Source organism: Erpetoichthys calabaricus, chromosome 5, assembly GCF_900747795.2.
Source record: "Erpetoichthys calabaricus chromosome 5, fErpCal1.3, whole genome shotgun sequence".
NCBI classification, from domain to species: domain Eukaryota; kingdom Metazoa; phylum Chordata; class Cladistia; order Polypteriformes; family Polypteridae; genus Erpetoichthys; species Erpetoichthys calabaricus.
Genome location: NC_041398.2, coordinates 15,163,021 through 15,179,428, shown reverse-complemented (window position 1 = coordinate 15,179,428; position 16,408 = coordinate 15,163,021). Strand labels below are relative to the sequence as shown.

The window sequence follows — 16,408 nt, the reverse complement described above, 5'->3', positions numbered from 1 at the left end:
AAAATCCCTCAGGAAGGTTAGCAGCACCTTGTTGAATCTATAACACCATGAATTAAGGAAGGCAAAAGGGGGGTCCAACCTGGGAGTAGCGAAGTGTACCTAATAAAGTGGCCGGTGATTACCGAGTTGTACCTAATAAAGCGGCCGTTGAATAGCGCGGTGCACCTAATAAAGCAGCCGGTGATTACAGAGGTGTACCTAATAAAGTAGCTGGTGATTACCGAGGTGTACCAACCTAATAAAGTGCCCGTTGAATAGCGAGGTGTACCTAATAAAGTGGCCGGTGATTACAGAGGTGTGCCTAATAAAGTGGCCAGCGAGTAGCAAGGTGTAGCTAATAAAGTGGCCGGTGATTACCGAGGTGTACCTACCTAATAAAGTGGCTGGTGAATAGCGCAGTGTACCTAATAAAGTGGCCAGTGATTACCGAGGTTTACCTAATTAAGCGGCCGTTGAATACCGTGGTGTACCTAATAAAGTGGCTGGTGATTACCAAGATGTACCTAATAAAGTGGCCGGTGATTACCGAGGTTTACCTAATTAAGCGGCCGTTGAATACCGTGGTGTACCTAATAAAGTGGCCGGTGATTACCAAGGTGTGCCTAATAAAGTGGCCAGTGATTACCAAGGTGTACCTAATAAAGTGGCCGGTGATTACCGAGGTGTACCTAATAAAGTGGCCGGTGATTACCGAGGTGTACCTAATAAAGTGGCCGGTGATTACCAAGATGTACCTAATAAAGTGGCCGGTGATTACCGAGGTTTACCTAATAAAGTGGCCAGTGATTACCGAGGTGTACCTAATAAAGTGGCCGGTGATTACCGAGGTGTACCTAATAAAGTGGCCGCTGATTACCAAGATGTACCTAATAAAGTGGCCGGTGATTACCGAGGTGTACCTAGTAAAGTGGCCGGTGATTACCGAGGTTTACCTAATAAAGTGGCCAGTGATTACCGAGGTGTGCCTAATAAAGCGGCCGTTGAATAGCGCGGTGTACATAATGAAGCGGCCGGTGATTACAGAGGTGTACCTACCTAATAAAGTGCAGGTTGAATAGCGAGATGTACCTAATAAAGTGGCCGGTGATTACCAAGGTGTACCTAATAAAGCGGCCGTTGAATAGCGCGGTGTACATAATAAAGTAGCTGGTGATTACCGAGGTGTACCTACCTAATAAAGTGCCCGTTGAATAGCGAGATGTACCTAATAAAGTGGCCGGTGATTACCGAGGTTTACCTAATAAAGTGGCCGGTGATTACCGAGGTGTACCTAATAAAGTGGCCGGTGATTACCGAGGTGTGCCTAATAAAGTGGCCGGTGATTACCGAGGTGTACCTAATAAAGTGGCCGGTGATTACCAAGATGTACCTAATAAAGTGGCCGGGGATTACCGAGGTGTGCCTAATAAAGTGGCCGGGGATTACCGAGGTGTGCCTAATAAAGTGCCCGTTGAATAACGCGGTGTACCTAATAAAGCGGCCGTTGAATAGCGCGGTGTGCCTAATAAAGTGCCCGTTGAATAGCGCGGTGTGCCGAGTAAAGCGCCCGTTGAATAGCACGGTGTACCTAATAAAGTGGCCGGTGATTACCGAGGTGTGCCTAATAAAGTGGCCGGCGAGTACCGCAGTCTACCTAATAAAGTGGCCGGTGAATATAGCGGTGTGCCTAATAAAGTGGCCGGTGATTACCGAGGTGTACCTAATAAAGTGCCCATTGAATAGCGCGGTGTGCCTAATAAAGTGGCCGGTGAATACTGAGGTGTACCTAATAAAGTGCCCATTGAATTGCGCGGTGTGCCTAATAAAGTGGCCGGTGAATACTGAGGTTTACCTAATAAAGTGCCCATTGAAGAGCACGGTGTTTCCAATAAAGTTACCGTTGAATAGCGCGGTGTGCCTAATAAAGCGCCCGTTGAATAGCACGGTGTACCTAATAAAGTGGCCGGTGATTACCGAGGTGTACCTAATAAAGTGGCCGTTGAATAGCTCGGTGTGCCTAATAAAGTGGCCGGTGAATACTGAGGTGTACCTAATAAAGTGCCCATTGAATAGCGCGGTGTGCCTAATAAAGTGGCCGGTGAATAGCGCGGTGTGCCTAATAAAGTGGCCGGCGAGTACCGCGGTCTACCTAATAAAGTGGCCGGTGAATAGCGCGGTGTGCCTAATAAAGTGGCCGGTGATTACTGATGTGTACCTAATAAAGTACCCGTTGAATAGCGCGGTGTGCCTAATAAAGTGGCCGGTGATAACTAATGTGTACCTAATAAAGTGCCCGTTGAATAGCGCGGTGTGCCTAATAAAGTGCCCGTTGAATAGCGCGGTGTGCCTAATAAAGCGGCCGTTGAATAGCACGGTGTACCTAATAAAGTGGCGGGTGATTACCGAGGTGGGCCTAATAAAGTGGCCGGTGAATACCGAGGTGTACCTAATAAAGTTGCCAGTGATTACCGAGGTGTGCCTAATAAAGTGGCCGGTGAATACCGAGGTGTGCCTAATAAAGTGGCCGGTGAATACCGAGGTGTACCTAATAAAGTGGCCGGTGATTACCGATGTGTACCTAATAAAGTGCCCGTTGAATAGTCCGGTGTGCCTAATAAAGTGGCCGGTGAATAGCGCGGTGTGAATAATAAAGTGGCCGGTGATTACTGAGGTGTACCTAATAAAGTGCCCGTTGAATAGCGCGGTGTGCCTAATAAAGTGCCCGGTGAATAGCGCGGTGTGCCTAATAAAGTGGCCGGTGATTACTGAGGTGTACCTAATTAAGTGGCCGGTGATTACCGCGGTGTGCCTAATAAAGTGGCCGGTGATTACCGATGTGTACCTAATAAAGTGCTCGTTGAATAGCACGGTGTGCCTAATAAAGTGGCCGTTGAATAGCGCGGTGTGCCTAATAAAGTGGCCGGTGATTACCGAGGTGTACCTAATAAAGTGGCCGGTGATTACAGAGGTGTGCCTAATAAAGTGGCAGGTGATTACTGAGGTGTACCTAATAAAGTGGCTGTTGAATAGCGCGGTGTGCCTAATAAAGTGCCCGTTGAATAGCGCGGTGTGCCTAATAAAGTGGCCGGTGATTACCGAGGTGTACCTAATAAAGTGGCCGGTGATTACCGAGGTGTACCTAATAAAGTGGCCGTTGAATAGCGCGGTGTGCCTAATAAAGTGGCCGGTGAATAGCGCGTTGTGCCTAATAAAGTGGCCGGTCATTACCGAGGTCTGCCTAATAAAGTGGCCGGTGATTACTGATGTGTACCTAATAAAGTGCCCGTTGAATAGCACGGTGTGCCTAATAAAGTGGCCGTTGAATAGCGCGGTGTGCCTAATAAAGTGGCCGGTGATTACCGCGGTGTGCCTAATAAAGTGGCCGGTGATTACTGATGTGTACCTAATAAAGTGCCCGTTGAATAGCACGGTGTGCCTAATAAAGTGGCCGTTGAATAGCGCGGTGTGCCTAATAAAGTGGCCGGTGATTACCGAGGTGTGCCTAATAAAGTGGCCGGTGATTACTGATGTGTACCTAATAAAGTGCCCGTTGAATAGCACGGTGTGCCTAATAAAGTGGCCGTTGAATAGCGCGGTGTGCCTAATAAAGTGGCCGGTGATTACTGATGTGTACCTAATAAAGTGCCCGTTGAATAGCACGGTGTGCCTAATAAAGTGGCCGTTGAATAGCGCGGTGTGCCTAATAAAGTGGCCGGTGATTACCGAGGTGTACCTAATAAAGTGGCCGGTGATTACAGAGGTGTGCCTAATAAAGTGGCAGGTGATTACTGAGGTGTACCTAATAAAGTGGCTGTTGAATAGCGCGGTGTGCCTAATAAAGTGCCCGTTGAATAGCGCGGTGTGCCTAATAAAGTGGCCAGTGATTACCGAGGTGTACCTAATAAAGTGGCCGGTGATTACCGAGGTGTACCTAATAAAGTGGCCGTTGAATAGCGCGGTGTGCCTAATAAAGTGGCCGGTGAATAGCGCGTTGTGCCTAATAAAGTGGCCGGTCATTACCGAGGTCTGCCTAATAAAGTGGCCGTTGAATACCGCGGTGTGCCTAATAAAGTGGCCGGTGATTACTGATGTGTACCTAATAAAGTGCCCGTTGAATAGCACGGTGTGCCTAATAAAGTGGCCGGTGAATAGCGCGGTGTGCCTAATAAAGTGGCCGGTGATTACCGAGGTGTGCCTAATAAAGTAGCCGGCGAGTACCGCGGTCTACCTAATAAAGTGCCCGTTGAATAGCGCGGTGTGCCTAATAAAGTGGCCGGTGATTACCGATGTGTACCTAATAAAGTGCCCGTTGAATAGCACGGTGTGCCTAATAAAGTGGCCGTTGAATAGCGCGGTGTGCCTAATAAAGTGGCTGGTGATTACCGAGGTCTGCCTAATAAAGTGGCCGTTGAATACCGCGGTGTGCCTAATAAAGTGGCCGGTGAATACTGAGGTGTACCTAATAAAGTGCCCGTTGAATAGCGCGGTGTGCCTAATAAAGTGGCTGGTGATTACCGAGGTCTGCCTAATAAAGTGGCCGTTGAATACCGCGGTGTGCCTAATAAAGTGGCCGGTGATTACTGATGTGTACCTAATAAAGTGGCCGTTGAATAGCGCGGTGTGCCTAATAAAGTGGCCGGTGATTACCGCGGTGTGCCTAATAAAGTGGCCGGCGAGTACCGCAGTCTACCTAATAAAGTGGCCGGTGAATAGCGCGGTGTGCCTAATAAAGCGCCCGTTGAATAGCACGGTGTACCTAATAAAGTGGCCGGTGATTACCGAGGTGTACCTAATAAAGTGGCCGTTGAATAGCTCGGTGTGCCTAATAAAGTAGCCGGTGAATACTGAGGTGTACCTAATAAAGTGCCCATTGAATAGCGCGGTGTGCCTAATAAAGTGGCCGGTGAATAGCGCGGTGTGCCTAATAAAGTGGCCGGCGAGTACCGCGGTCTACCTAATAAAGTGGCCGGTGAATAGCGCGGTGTGCCTAATAAAGTGGCCGGTGATTACTGATGTGTACCTAATAAAGTGCCCGTTGAATAGCGCGGTGTGCCTAATAAAGTGGCCGGTGATTACCGAGGTGTACCTAATAAAGTACCCGTTGAATAGCGCGGTGTGCCTAATAAAGTGGCCGGTGATAACTGATGTGTACCTAATAAAGTGCCCGTTGAATAGCGCGGTGTGCCTAATAAAGTGCCCTGTTGAATAGCGCGGTGTGCCTAATAAAGCGGCCGTTGAATAGCACGGTGTACCTAATAAAGTGGCGGGTGATTACCGAGGTGTGCCTAATAAAGTGGCCAGTGAATACTGAGGTGTACCTAATAAAGTGCCCAGTGAATAGCGCAGTGTGCCTAATAAAGTGGCCGGTGATTACCGAGGTGTGCCTAATAAAGTGGCCGTTGAATAGCGTGGTGTGCCTAATAAAGTGGCCGGTGATAACTGATGTGTACCTAATAAAGTGCCCGTTGAATAGCGCGGTGTACCTAATAAAGTGCCCAGTGAATAGCGCAGTGTGCCTAATAAAGTGGCCGGTGATTACCGAGGTGTGCCTAATAAAGTGGCCGGCGAGTACCGCGGTCTACCAAATAAAGTGGCCGGTGATTAGCGCGGTGTGCCTCATAAAGTGGCCAGTGATTACCGAGGTGTACCTAATTAAGTGACCGGTGATTACCGAGGTGTGCCTAATAAAGTGGCCGGTGATTACTGATGTGTACCTAATAAAGTGCCCGTTGAATAGCACGGTGTGCCTAATAAAGTGGCCGTTGAATAGCGCGGTGTGCCTAATAAAGTGGCCGGTGATTACCGTTGTGTACCTAATAAAGTGCCCGTTGAATAGCACGGTGTACCTAATAAAGTGGCCGTTGAATAGCGCGGTGTGCCTAATAAAGTGGCCGGTGATTACCGAGGTGTACCTAATAAAGTGGCCGGTGATTACAGAGGTGTGAATAATAAAGTGGCCGGTGATTACTGAGGTGTACCTAATAAAGTGGCTGTTGAATAGCGCGGTGTGCCTAATAAAGTGGCCGGTGAATAGCGCGGTGTGCCTAATAAAGTGGCCGGTGAATACCGCGGTGTGCCTAATAAAGTGGCCGGTGATTACCGAGGTCTGCCTAATAAAGTGGCCGTTGAATAGCGCGGTGTGCCTAATAAAGTGGCCGGTGATTACCGAGGTGTGCCTAATAAAGTGGCCGGCGAGTACCGCGGTCTACCTAATAAAGTGGCCGGTGAATAGCGCGGTGTGCCTAATAAAGTGGCCTGTGACTACTGATATGTACCGCGGTGTGCCCAAGTAAAGTGGACCGGTGAATACTGAGGTTTACCTAATAAAGTGCCCAATTGAATAAGCACGGTGTTTCCAATAAAGTGGCCGTTGAATAGCGCGGTGTGCCTAATAAAGCGCCCGTTGAATAGCACGGTGTACCTAATAAAGTGGCCGGTGATTACCGAGGTGTACCTAATAAAGTGGCCGTTGAATACTGAGGTGTACCTAATAAAGTGCCCATTGAATAGCGCGGTGTGCCTAATAAAGTGGCCGGTGAATAGCGCGGTGTGCCTAATAAAGTGGCCGGTGATTACCGAGGTATGCCTAATAAAATGGCCGTTGAATAGCGCGGTGTGCCTAATAAAGTGGCCGGTGAATACTGAGGTGTACCTAATAAAGTGCCCATTGAATAGCGCGGTGTGCCTAATAAAGTGGCCGGTGAATAGCGCGGTGTGCCTAATAAAGTGGCCGGCGAGTACCGCGGTCTACCTAATAAAGTGGCCGGTGAATAGCGCGGTGTGCCTAATAAAGTGGCCGGTGATTACCGATGTGTACCTAATAAAGTGCCCGTTGAATAGCACGGTGTGCCTAATAAAGTGGCCGTTGAATAGCGCGGTGTGCCTAATAAAGTGGCCGGTGATTACCGAGGTGTACCTAATTAACTGGCCGGTGATTACCGAGGTGTGCCTAATAAAGTGGACGGTGATTACCGAGGTGTACCTAATAAAGTTGCCAGTGATTACCGAGGTGTACCTAATAAAGTGGCCGTTGAATAGCGCGGTGTGCCTAATAAAGTGGCTGGTGATTACCGAGGTGTACCTAATAAAGTGGCCGGTGATTACCGATGTGTACCTAATAAAGTGCCCGTTGAATAGTGCGGTGTGCCTAATAAAGTGGCCGGTGAATAGCGCGGTGTGAATAATAAAGTGGCCGGTGATTACTGATGTGTACCTAATAAAGTGCCCGTTGAATAGCGCGGTGTGCCTAATAAAGTGCCCGTTGAATAGCGCGGTGTGCCTAATAAAGTGGCCGGTGATTACTGATGTGTACCTAATAAAGTGCCCGTTGAATAGCGCGGTGTGCCTAAGAAAGTGGCCGGTGATTACCGATGTGTACCTAATAAAGTGCTCGTTGAATAGCACGGTGTGCCTAATAAAGTGGCCGTTGAATAGCGCGGTGTGCCTAATAAAGTGGCCGGTGATTACCGATGTGTACCTAATAAAGTGGCCGGTGATTACAGAGGTGTGCCTAATAAAGTGGCAGGTAATTACTGAGGTGTACCTAATAAAGTGGCTGTTGAATAGCGCGGTGTGCCTAATAAAGTGCCCGTTGAATAGCGCGGTGTGCCTAATAAAGTGGCCGGTGATTACCGAGGTGTACCTAATAAAGTGGCCGGTGATTACCGAGGTGTACCTAATAAAGTGGCCGTTGAATAGCGCTGTGTGCCTAATAAAGTGGCCGGTGAATAGCGCGTTGTGCCTAATAAAGTGGCCGGTCATTACCGAGGTCTGCCTAATAAATTGGCCGTTGAATAGCACGGTGTGCCTAATAAAGTGGCCGGTGAATAGCGCGGTGTGCCTAATAAAGTGGCCGGTGATTACCGAGGTGTGCCTAATAAAGTGGCCGGCGAGTACCGCGGTCTACCTAATAAAGTGGCTGCTGATTAGCGCGGTGTGCCTAATAAAGTGGCCTGTGACTACTGATGTGTACCTAATAAAGTGCCCGTTGAATAGCGCGGTGTGCCTAATAAAGTGGCCGGTGATTACCGATGTGTACCTAATAAAGTGCCCGTTGAATAGCACGGTGTGCCTAATAAACTGGCCGTTGAATAGCGCGGTGTGCCTAATAAAGTGGCTGGTGATTACCGAGGTCTGCCTAATAAAGTGGCCGGTGAATAGCGCGGTTTGCCTAATAAAGTGGCCGGTGATTACCGAGGTGTGCCTAATAAAGTGCCCGTTGAATAGCGCGGTGTGCCTAATAAAGTGGCCGGTGATTACCAAGGTGTACCTAATAAAGTGGCAAGTGATTACCGAGGTGTGCCTAATAAAGTGGCCGGTGAATAGCGCGGTGTGCCTAATAAAGTGGCCGTTGAATAGCGCGGTGTGCCTAATAAAGTGGCCGGTGAATACTGAGGTGTACCTAATAAAGTGCCCATTGAATAGCGCGGTGTGCCTAATAAAGTGGCCGGTGAATACTGAGGTTTACCTAATAAAGTGCCCATTGAATAGCACGGTGTTTCCAATAAAGTGGCCGTTGAATAGCGCGGTGTGCCTAATAAAGCGCCCGTTGAATAGCACGGTGTACCTAATAAAGTGGCTGGTGATTACCGAGGTGTACCTAATAAAGTGGCCGTTGAATACTGAGGTGTACCTAATAAAGTGCCCATTGAATAGCGCGGTGTGCCTAATAAAGTGGCCGGTGAATAGCGCGGTGTGCCTAATAAAGTGGCCGGTGATTACCGAGGTATGCCTAATAAAATGGCCGTTGAATAGCGCGGTGTGCCTAATAAAGTGGCCGGTGAATACTGAGGTGTACCTAATAAAGTGCCCATTGAATAGCGCGGTGTGCCTAATAAAGTGGCCGGTGAATAGCGCGGTGTGCCTAATAAAGTGGCCGGCGAGTACCGCGGTCTACCTAATAAAGTGGCCGGTGAATAGCGCGGTGTGCCTAATAAAGTGGCCGGTGATTACTGATGTGTACCTAATAAAGTGCCCGTTGAATAGCGCGGTGTGCCTAATAAAGTGGCCGGTGATTACCGAGGTGTAACTAATAAAGTGCCCATTGAATAGCGCGGTGTGCCTAATAAAGTGGCCGGTGAATAGTGAGGTTTACCTAATAAAGTGCCCATTGAATAGCACGGTGTTTCCAATAAAGTGGCCGTTGAATAGCGCGGTGTGCCTAATAAAGCGCCCGTTGAATAGCACGGTGTACCTAATAAAGTGGCTGGTGATTACCGAGGTGTACCTAATAAAGTGGCCGTTGAATACTGAGGTGTACCTAATAAAGTGCCCATTGAATAGCGCGGTGTGCCTAATAAAGTGGCCGGTGAATAGCGCGGTGTGCCTAATAAAGTGGCCGGTGATTACCGAGGTATGCCTAATAAAATGGCCGTTGAATAGCGCGGTGTGCCTAATAAAGTGGCCGGTGAATACTGAGGTGTACCTAATAAAGTGCCCATTGAATAGCGCGGTGTGCCTAATAAAGTGGCCGGTGAATAGCGCGGTGTGCCTAATAAAGTGGCCGGCGAGTACCGCGGTCTACCTAATAAAGTGGCCGGTGAATAGCGCGGTGTGCCTAATAAAGTGGCCGGTGATTACTGATGTGTACCTAATAAAGTGCCCGTTGAATAGCGCGGTGTGCCTAATAAAGTGGCCGGTGATTACCGAGGTGTACCTAATAAAGTGCCCGTTGAATAGCGCGGTGTGCCTAATAAAGTGGCCGGTGATAACTGATGTGTACCTAATAAAGTGCCCGTTGAATAGCGCGGTGTGCCTAATAAAGTGCCCTTTGAATAGCGCGGTGTGCCAAATAAAGCGGCCGTTGAATAGCACGGTGTACCTAATAAAGTGGCGGGTGATTACCGAGGTGTGCCTAATAAAGTGGCCAGTGAATACTGAGGTGTACCTAATAAAGTGCCTGTTGAATAGCACGGTGTGCCTAATAAAGTGGCCGTTGAATAGCGCGGTGTGCCTCATAAAGTGGCCGGTGATTACCGAGGTGTAACTAATAAAGTGCCCATTGAATAGCGCGGTGTGCCTAATAAAGTGGCCGGTGAATAGTGAGGTTTACCTAATAAAGTGCCCATTGAATAGCACGGTGTTTCCAATAAAGTGGCCGTTGAATAGCGCGGTGTGCCTAATAAAGCGCCCGTTGAATAGCACGGTGTACCTAATAAAGTGGCTGGTGATTACCGAGGTGTACCTAATAAAGTGGCCGGTGAATACTGAGGTGTACCTAATAAAGTGCCCATTGAATAGCGCGGTGTGCCTAATAAAGTGGCCGGTGAATAGCGCGGTGTGCCTAATAAAGTGGCCGGTGATTACCGAGGTATGCCTAATAAAATGGCCGTTGAATAGCGCGGTGTGCCTAATAAAGTGGCCGGTGAATACTGAGGTGTACCTAATAAAGTGCCCATTGAATAGCGCGGTGTGCCTAATAAAGTGGCCGGTGAATAGCGCGGTGTGCCTAATAAAGTGGCCGGCGAGTACCGCGGTCTACCTAATAAAGTGGCCGGTGAATAGCGCGGTGTGCCTAATAAAGTGGCCGGTGATTACTGATGTGTACCTAATAAAGTGCCCGTTGAATAGCGCGGTGTGCCTAATAAAGTGGCCGGTGATTACCGAGGTGTACCTAATAAAGTGCCCGTTGAATAGCGCGGTGTGCCTAATAAAGTGGCCGGTGATAACTGATGTGTACCTAATAAAGTGCCCGTTGAATAGCGCGGTGTGCCTAATAAAGTGCCCTTTGAATAGCGCGGTGTGCCAAATAAAGCGGCCGTTGAATAGCACGGTGTACCTAATAAAGTGGCGGGTGATTACCGAGGTGTGCCTAATAAAGTGGCCAGTGAATACTGAGGTGTACCTAATAAAGTGCCTGTTGAATAGCACGGTGTGCCTAATAAAGTGGCCGTTGAATAGCGCGGTGTGCCTCATAAAGTGGCCGGTGATTACCGAGGTGTACCTAATTAAGTGGCCGGTGATTACCGAGGTGTGCCTAATAAAGTGCCCGTTGAATAGCACGGTGTGCCTAATAAAGTGGCCGGTGATTACCGAGGTGTACCTAATAAAGTGCCCATTGAATAGCGCGGTGTGCCTAATAAAGTGGCCGGTGAATACTGAGGTGTACCTAATAAAGTGCCCATTGAATTGCGCGGTGTGCCTAATAAAGTGGCCGGTGAATACTGAGGTTTACCTAATAAAGTGCCCATTGAATAGCACGGTGTTTCCAATAAAGTGGCCGTTGAATAGCGCGGTGTGCCTAATAAAGCGCCCGTTGAATAGCACGGTGTACCTAATAAAGTGGCCGGTGATTACCGAGGTGTACCTAATAAAGTGGCCGTTGAATAGCGCGGTGTGCCTAATAAAGTGGCCGGTGAATACTGAGGTGTACCTAATAAAGTGCCCATTGAATAGCGCGGTGTGCCTAATAAAGTGGCCGGTGAATAGCGCGGTTTGCCTAATAAAGTGGCCAGTGATTACCGAGGTGTACCTAATTAAGTGGCCGGTGATTACCGAGGTGTGCCTAATAAAGTGGCCGGTGATTACCGAGGTGTACCTAATAAAGTGGCCGGTGATTACCGAGGTGTACCTAATAAAGTGGCCGTTGAATAACGCGGTGTGCCTAATAAAGTGGCCGGTGATTACCGATGTGTACCTAATAAAGTGCCCGTTGAATAGCACGGCGTGCCTAATAAAGTGGCCGTTGAATAGCGCGGTGTGCCTAATAAAGTGGCCGGTGATTACCGAGGTGTACCTAATTAACTGGCCGGTGATTACCGATGTGTACCTAATAAAGTGCCCATTGAATAGTGCGGTGTGCCTAATAAAGTGGCCGGTGAATAGCGCGGTGTGCCTAATAAAGTGGCCGGTGATTACTGATGTGTACCTAATAAAGTGCCCGTTGAATAGCGTGGTGTGCCTAATAAAGTGCCCGTTGAATAGCGCGGTGTGCCTAATAAAGTGGCCGGTGATTACTGATGTGTACCTAATAAAGTGCCAGTTGAATAGCACGGTGTGCCTAATAAAGTGGCCGTTGAATAGCGCGGTGTGCCTAATAAAGTGGCCGGTGATTACCGAGGTGTACCTAATAAAGTGGCCGGTGATTACAGAGGTGTGCCTAATAAAGTGGCAGGTGATTACTGAGGTGTACCTAATAAAGTGGCTGTTGAATAGCGCGGTGTGCCTAATAAAGTGCCCGTTGAATAGCGCGGTGTGCCTAAGAAAGTGGCCGGTGATTACTGAGGTGAACCTAATAAAGTGGCCGTTGAATAGCGCGGTGTGCCTAATAAAGTGGCCGGTGATTACCGATGTGTACCTGATAAAGTGCCCGTTGAATAGCACGGTGTGCCTAATAAAGTGGCCGTTGAATAGCGCGGTGTGACTAATAAAGTGGCCGGTGATTAACGAGGTGTACCTAATTAAGTGGCCGGTGATTACCGAGGTGTGCCTAATAAAGTGGCCGGTGATTACCGAGGTGTAGCTAATAAAGTTGCCAGTGATTACCGAGGTGTACCTAATAAAGTGGCCGTTGAAAAGCGCGGTGTGCCTAATAAAGTGGCCGGTGATTACCAATGTGTACCTAATAAAGTGCCCGTTGAATAGCACGGTGTGCCTAATAAAGTGGCCGTTGAATAGCGCGGTGTGCCTAATAAAGTGGCCGGTGATTACCGAGGTGTACCTAATAAAGTGGCCGGTGATTACCGAGGTGTACCTAATAAAGTGGCTGTTGAATAGCGCGATGTGCCTAATAAAGTGCCCGTTGAATAGCGCGGTGTGCCTAATAAAGTGGCCGGTGATTACCGATGTGTACCTAATAAAGTGGCCGTTGAATAGCGCGGTGTGCCTAAGAAAGTGGCCGGTGATTACCGATGTGTACCTAATAAAGTGCCCGTTGAATAGCACGGTGTGCCTAATAAAGTGGCCGTTGAATAGCGCGGTGTGCCTAATAAAGTGGCCGGTGATTACCGAGGTGTACCTAATAAAGTGGCCGGTGATTACCGAGGTGTGCCTAATAAAGTGGCAGGTGATTACTGAGGTGTACCTAATAAAGTGGCTGTTGAATAGCGCGGTGTGCCTAATAAAGTGGCCGGTGATTACCGAGGTCTACCTAATAAAGTGGCCGGTGATTACCGAGGTGTACCTAATAAAGTGGCCGTTGAATAGCGCGGTGTGCCTAATAAAGTGGCCTGTGAATAGCGCGTTGTGCCTAATAAAGTTGCCGGTCATTACCGAGGTCTGCCTAATAAAGTGGCCGTTGAATACCGCGGTGTGCCTAATAAAGTGGCCGGTGATTACTGATGTGTACCTAATAAAGTGCCCGTTGAATAGCACGGTGTGCCTAATAAAGTGGCCGGTGAATAGCGCGGTGTGCCTAATAAAGTGGCCGGTGATTACCGAGGTGTGCCTAATAAAGTGGCCGGCGAGTACCGCGGTCTACCTAATAAAGTGGCCGGTGATTAGCGCGGTGTGCCTAATAAAGTGGCCGGTGACTACTGATGTGTACCTAATAAAGTGCCCGTTGAATAGCGCGGTGTGCCTAATAAAGTGGCCGGTGATTACCGATGTGTACCTAATAAAGTGCCCGTTGAATAGCACGGTGTGCCTAATAAAGTGGCCGTTGAATAGCGCGGTGTGCCTAATAAAGTGGCTGGTGATTACCGAGGTCTGCCTAATAAAGTGGCCGTTGAATACCGCGGTGTGCCTAATAAAGTGGCCGGTGAATACTGAGGTGTACCTAATAAAGTGCCCATTGAATAGCGCGTTGTGCCTAATAAAGTGGCCGGTGAATACTGAGGTTTACCTAATAAAGTGCCCATTGAATAGCACGGTGTGCCTAATAAAGTGGCCGTTGAATAGCGCGGTGTGCCTAATAAAGCGCCCGTTGAATAGCACGGTGTACCTAATAAAGTGGCCGGTGAATACTGAGGTGTACCTAATAAAGTGCCCATTGAATAGCGCGGTGTGCCTAATAAAGTGGCCGGTGAATACTGAGGTTTACCTAATAAAGTGCCCATTGAATAGCACGGTGTGCCCAATAAAGTGGCCGTTGAATAGCGCGGTGTGCCTAATAAAGTGGCCGGTGATTACCGAGGTGTGCCTAATAAAGTGGCCGGTGATTACCGAGGTGTGCCTAATAAAGTGGCCGGCGAGTACCGCGGTCTACCTAATAAAGTGGCCGGTGAATAGCGCGGTGTGCCTAATAAAGTGGCTGGTGATTACTGATGTGTACCTAATAAAGTGCCTGTTGAATAGCGCGGTGTGCCTAATGAAGTGGCCGGTGATTACCGATGTGTACCTAATAAAGTGCCCGTTGAATAGCACGGTGTGCCTAATAAAGTGGCCGTTGAATAGCGCGGTGTGCCTAATAAAGTGGCCGTTGAATAGCGCGGTGTGCCTAATAAAGTGGTCGGTGATTACCGAGGTGTACCGAATATAGTGCACGTTGAATAGCGCGGTGTGCCTAATAAAGTGGCCGGTGATTACTGATGTGTACCTAATAAAGTGCCCAGTGAATAGCGCGGTGTGCCTAATAAAGCGCCCGTTGAATAGCACGGTGTACCTAATAAAGTGGCCGGTGAATACTGAGGTGTACCTAATAAAGTGCCCAGTGAATAGCGCGGTGTGCCTAATAAAGTGGCCGGTGATTACTGATGTGTACCTAATAAAGTGCCCGTTGAATAGCGCGGTGTGCCTAATAAAGTGGCCGGTGATTACCGATGTGTACATAATAAAGTGCCCGTTGAATAGCACGGTGTGCCTAATAAAGTGGCCGTTGAATAGCGCGGTGTGCCTAATAAAGTGCCCGTTGAATAGCGCGGTGTGCCTAATAAAGTGGCCGGTGATTACCGATGTCTACCTAATAAAGTGGCCGGTGATTACCGAGATGTACCTAATAAAGCAGCCGTTGAATAGCGCGGTGTACCTAATAAAGTGGCCGGTGATTACCGAGGTGTACCTAATAAAGTGGCCGGTGATTATCAAGGTGTACCTAATAAAGTGCCCGTTAAATAGCGCGGTGTGCCCAATAAAGTGGCCGGTGATTACTGAGGTGTACCTAATAAAGTGGCTGGTGTATAGCGCGGTGTACCTAATAAAGTGGTCGGTGATTACCGATGTGTACCTAATAAAGTGGCCGGTGATTACCGAGGTGTACCTAATAAAGCAGCCGTTGAATAGCGCGGTGTACCTAATAAAGTGGCCGGTGATTACCGAGATGTACCTAATAAAGCAGCCGTTGAATAGCGCGGTGTGCCTAATAAAGTGGCCGGTGATTACCGAGGTGTACCTAATAAAGTGGCCGGTGATTACCGAGATGTACCTAATAAAGCAGCCGTTGAATAGCGGGGTGTGCCTAATAAAGTGGCCGGTGATTACCGAGGTGTACCTAATAAAGTGGCCGGTGATTACCGAGATGTACCTAATAAAGCAGCCGTTGAATAGCGCGGTGTACCTAATAAAGTGGCCGGTGATTACCGAGATGTACCTAATAAAGCAGCCGTTGAATAGCGCGGTGTACCTAATAAAGTGGCCGGTGATTACCGATGTGTACCTAATAAAGTGCCCGTTGAATATCGCGGTGTGTCTAATAAAGTGGCCGTTGAATAGCTTGTTGTACCTAATAAAGTGGCCGGTGTTTACCGAGGTGTACCTAATAAAGTGGCCGTTGAATTGCGCGGTGTGCCTAATAAAGTGGCCGGTGATTACCGAGGTGTACCTAATAAAGTGCCCATTGAATAGCGCGGTGTGCCTAATAAAGTGGCCGGTGATTACCGATGTGTACCTAATAAAGTGGCCGGGTTGTAAACCTCTCTGCGGCTGGCACAGAAATCGGTCTGCCATCTGTAAAGCCTTTTAACTTCCCAAGTGTCACGTCCAGCCCGACCCCAAAATGACTTCTGCAGATCAGAGGCAGCCCCACTTTGTTGCCCCCCAGACACCTGGACTGAAAGCCCCCCATTTGCCCCTGCTGGCCCCACACCCTCACCAATCCATCCGACATTCCCACAGGTTTATCCCACTCGCACTTTATTCTCCTCACATCTTGAGATGGCCTCAGGTTTTTCTTTCAGCCTTTCCACTTCTCCTTTCTACATCACATAAAACACCTTTGTGTCCAGTTTAGCTCTAAAGCGACCGGCGATGAGTGGGGGTGCCGTGTGATGGGCTGGCGCCCCCTCCAGGGTTGCTGCCCTGAACTGAATGTAAAGGCTGTCATCACGGAGGGAAGGCCAGCAGGTCTTTAAAACTGAGGGTGCTGCACCTACGGGACTGGAGCTCCTCAGTGTGTTTTGTTTTTTCTGAGTTGTTCGGGATGACCTCCTCACTCTTCTTCTCGATGTTTGTTTCTGTTTTTTGACGCTCACTCAGAGGTCTCTCAGTTTAGGACAATGGAGAAGAAAAAAAGGGCTCTTGTTTACTTCAAAAAAAAAAACGCATGTCCGCAAATCAA

General features: G+C 48.6%; 1 long non-coding RNA gene across 1 annotated transcript; it reads right to left on the bottom strand.

The window, feature by feature from the left end:
* Window positions 1-652: 652 nt before the first annotated feature.
* On the bottom strand, window positions 653-15,933 carry LOC127527793 (uncharacterized). The gene is made up of 4 exons (XR_007934918.1): window positions 15,740-15,933; window positions 4,571-4,603; window positions 2,129-2,194; window positions 653-734 (listed from the first exon to the last, which is right to left on the bottom strand). It is a non-coding gene; the product is annotated as an uncharacterized LOC127527793 (long non-coding RNA).
* Between the last annotated feature and the right edge of the window lie 475 nt (window positions 15,934-16,408).